Source organism: Papaver somniferum, unplaced genomic scaffold (assembly GCF_003573695.1).
Source record: "Papaver somniferum cultivar HN1 unplaced genomic scaffold, ASM357369v1 unplaced-scaffold_132, whole genome shotgun sequence".
Lineage (NCBI taxonomy): Eukaryota > Viridiplantae > Streptophyta > Magnoliopsida > Ranunculales > Papaveraceae > Papaver > Papaver somniferum.
In genome coordinates this window covers 9,897,488-9,902,121 of record NW_020622381.1, presented here as the reverse complement: position 1 = coordinate 9,902,121, position 4,634 = coordinate 9,897,488, and the positions used below count along the sequence as shown (strand labels likewise).

Sequence of the window (4,634 nt, the reverse complement as noted above, 5' to 3'; positions counted from 1 at the left end):
CAGAAGCTACTATTAGAATTACTATTACATGAAAAAAAAATTAAAATTCCGAAACATGGTATAATGGGTAATTATTGTGTAAATCTTGTCGAGACCTTTCCGAATATATAAAATTTATTATTTTTTGACTTATATTTTCAAAAATATTTCGTTTTAAAGTTTTTCTATCTATCAACGTTAAGAAGGGGGAGAAAAGTTAAAGAAGAGACAAAACAAAGGAAGGGACAGGGAACTTTTGATATTTTAATATTTTTAAATAAGGAGCAAACAAAACTCGCCTTTTATCGGTGAATCAATTGACTTAGGACCACCTAAAAAAGGACCAGACAATAATTTCCCGTAAAATCAAAGTAGCAATTTTTTGTTAAATCAGACTTCAGAGTAATCCTAATTGTTATCTCAAATTGACTAATTTTAAACCCTAGTCATAATCTATATTACAAAACAGATGGGGTTTTTGAGACTTGGACGGTCGGATAACATTTTAAGAGACAAACAGGTGATCCGACCATCTCAGTCTCATCCCAACAAAAGACATCTAGCGGATGTGATGTTTGTATCCTCCTTCCATTATGGAGATATTGATAACCCTCTTAATTAGTTCCTCATCAATTAAAAGAATATATGTGTCATTAAAAAAATAAAGTAAAAAACTAAATGTTACAACCATAGAAAAATAAAGAAAATTCCTTGAACCATATCTTTAAAAAAATCAAATTAGACAGCCTTCACCAATCTGCAATACACAAACAACTTATTCTTTCTAAAAGTACTAAGAATAATTTTCATTGTGGAAAAAACGGGAAAAAAATCATTGTACTCATTGTATAAAGGGAACAATCGAAAAAAAACAAAGAATATTTTTCATTATACTCATTATATAAAGGGAACAGTCGAGAAAAAATAAATAATAATTTTCATTACACTCATTGTATAAAAGGAACAATCGAAAACAAATACACATCCGACAAATGACTCACCAAATATTTACTCTTACGTCATAGGCCTGATTTTATTTTTCGCAATTGAATAAGCAAACCTTCATCAACCTACAAAACACAAACAACATTAGAGTTACAATATGTAAAACCCAAAAAACAAAGAACTTTAAAATAATTATCTAGCATCCATAACAAATGTATATTCGACTGAGACATTTAACCAATCGAAAAATGAACTCTGCTTTCACCCATAACAAATTTACCATTTTTGGGAAATAGTTGAGCATTCTTGATCAAGATAATGATATCTCTTAATCAGATCTTAACGCCATGAATAGTTTAATCAAAATCTTCAACACAAACAAAAAAGAGAAACTCAAACAAAAAGAAGAGCAAAAAATCTTGATCGGATATTTTTTTTTCGATCTACAACACAAACGTTACAATCTAGGACATGCACCGGGTAATTAAGATATACAACTCACTTTTCTCCTCTTTTGATTAGACCAGAAATAAATATCCTCATTTATTCATGACCGAAATTATGGCTAACTCTAATTTTTTTCACTTACTTTTCCTCCTCAATTTACTCCCTAATTATTCTCCCACGATCATGAGAGATACTTACCCATAAATAAGATATAAGATATAAAAACGTCTAATACAATAAAGTCTGCATGCAACGAAACAGATGCTTTATGATTAACACATAATAGCCCATTCCAAACAAAAAAAACGTCAAAAAATATTAAAAGTGTGGCTAATTACAATTATTCAATGAACGTGTATAAATAGAGGAATGTATTTCTTCAACCACACACCTCTAAACTAATTCGCTCATTTATCGAGGATGCTGAAGAATATCATGGGGAATTGAGACGAGGTGTCGAAGAGAGAATATCGATGTTCCTTCGCGGAGGAAGATGAAGGAAAAGCCATGCTCCATGCATCTCTATATGCAAAACTATTGATGATTCAGGAAGAGAATGAGAGAATGGATTTGAGGTTGCGCTGAAACCATGCAATGGAAAGGACATGGGATCATACCGGAATGGAATCACCAGAGCATGTGGATAATGAACATAGGACGACAGTCCCAGCGATCGAGGAAGAATTTCTGGGAGGATGTATTTACATTTAATACTCATCAGATGAAGATTCAACATAAAAGTCTGCATACAACACAAATCAATATCACAACTATCAATCTTTGGGGATCGGAAATAAATTCATTAATTAAGGGCAAAATAAAACGAGATTTTTATCAAAAACTATTATTTTAAGTCTAAAGAATATCGTGAGGTATTATTAAACTATTATTTAAGCGTAACCGAATTTATAATTATTTGGATTAAGATTTTCATGTCTACAAGTTTTCATGGTCGAATTAAGTCTCTTAATGTGTGGTAATTATTAAGATCAGTATAACCAAAAATTATTCCGTCTCATGCCATGTCGTTACCACACAGGTTATTTCTAGTTTTTTACAAAAACCAAAATAAATCCTAATTCTAACTTTTCTCTAAAATGATTTTTTTTCCTCAATCATAATTATATAATAATTAATCGATGGTATATATTCTAATAATTCCCCTAAAAAACCTCCACAAGAACACCAATCTATGGTATATATTGTTACATATATTCAATTGTGAAAAAAAAATAGTTTATTGATTTTTTATTGATCTCTAGGAATTTGGTGATTTCTCCGATTATTTTGGATTATATAAAATGATTCTGGATAATTTTATGGATTATGTAGAATGATCATAAAAGTCTGTTCAAGCACTTACTACTATTTTTTATGAGTTATACGGGCCTACGTTTAAGAGAAACCCGATTTAAATACCATAGCAGCTACAAGTTCGACCATCGTTTCAAAAAAAAAAAAAAAAATACAAGTTCGACCATCGTTATTAAACAAAAAAGAAAATAAAATGCGACCATTGAAGGTTTTATCAATGTAGACTCAGAGCAAACTATTGAACTAGCCTCGGGGACGGTTGTAACCTCTATCACTCACACCTAATACTAGGCCTAGGAATATTCCATCCAACTATGTTCATGTGTTTGGAAGTTTAGAATCTAAGAAAAAACATAATTAATCCATTTAACTAATCCTTGAAAAGTATGGATTCTTGTCCAAACTCTTATTATGAAACATTTCTTTTCAAAGTTATGTAACTTATGTTACTATTGCAGGGTTACCCACCAATTGATTCACCGGTTGCTACAAGTTGGAATTAGAAATATAGAGTGAGAAAGGGGTCTATGGCTTTTGTAAAGCCAAATAACATGCACATAATGATTGGAAGCAGAAGGGTGATCTGTGAAGACGATGATCATTCATTAGCTCCCCTAGAGCCCATTATGGGCATCCTAATTGTTTGATGAGTTTTGTTATCTTGTGCATCCATGCACAATGCACAAGATAACACCTAATCATTATATTGGGAAAGTACAAAATCAATTAAAAAAAATAAGAGATGGTATAATTTGCATTGAAGAATGTAAAACTTCACTCATCAATGAATGCATATTTGGTAAATCTATGTTAATTTTGCATTCTTCAATGCAAGTTACATCATTTCTCTTATATTTTTAATTAGTTTTGCACTTTCCCAATGTAATGATTAGGTGTTATCTTGTGCATGGATGCGAAAGTAATAGGGTGTTTGGTTTATTGTTATCTTGTTTTCTGTTTTTCCAAATGCACAAATCAATTGTAAAACTCAGAAGCAAAAATGGTTTGTTTTACAAAAGTTAATCTTTTGCTTTTAAAAATCTTTTTGAAATTTTACCTGAATAAATTTTCAAATATTTACTTCCAAAAGTTGAAAAGTAATGGCATCCAAACAAGGTATAAATGTCATGCTTATAGCCTAGTAGAGGGATCCCGACTATATTTTGCACTTGACAATTAGTATGTTAAGAGTTTTGCATTTGTAACATCGGATAAATTCCCAGAAAATTAAATGATTTTAATGGTGATTAATAATGCATATTACTACTTGTTCAACTAATGGTGAATAATCAGAATTTTGTAGAAAAGAGAAAAAGTGGTTTTAGTCTACCAGCTTTAGTTTCTTAGTCTACTAGCTTGGTTCATAAAGGAATCGTATCATCTCTTGCTTTTTCAAAAATCATGGTTTTCGAATTAGACTTGAATGGTTGAAAGGATTGCAGTCTTTTGAAGTACAATGGAGATTGAGATAGAGAATATTGTTTTTAAAAATAAAGGATTATATTAAAACAGGAAAAATAAAAAGAAGGATTTTTTTCTCTTTGAAATTTAGACACCAGAATGCAAAACACAGTTACAAGAGGCTTACAATTTTGTTGGATCCCCCAACAAAATTTTTTACTCCAGTATCATTACATGACTACATTCAGAATTCAAATGCATCTTATCTATTAAAGCATTGAAAAAAGATAATTAGGCACAGTCATCCATTGTTATTTCAGATAGTTATGTTTCCTTGCCTTTTTAGCCATTATATCAGCTGCCTGGTTATTCATCCTTACAAAATATAAAATGCAAAAAATTTATGCACGACTCCAAAATCTTTATTGTTTCACTGATAATTGCTTGATTTCTCAATTAAAAAATATTGTTTAAACCTGAGGTAAAGTTCATAATTCTTTGACAGTTCTCTTTAACCCAGAAATTTCGAAGCTTCAAGATTTATCCCA

The 4,634-nt window shown here is 30.6% G+C and overlaps 1 long non-coding RNA gene across 1 annotated transcript; it reads right to left on the bottom strand.

The window, feature by feature from the left end:
* Positions 1-848: 848 nt before the first annotated feature.
* Positions 849-1,897, bottom strand: LOC113332710. Its single transcript, XR_003351674.1, has 2 exons — positions 1,763-1,897; positions 849-1,049 (listed from the first exon to the last, which is right to left on the bottom strand). It is a non-coding gene; the product is annotated as an uncharacterized LOC113332710 (long non-coding RNA).
* Between the last annotated feature and the right edge of the window lie 2,737 nt (positions 1,898-4,634).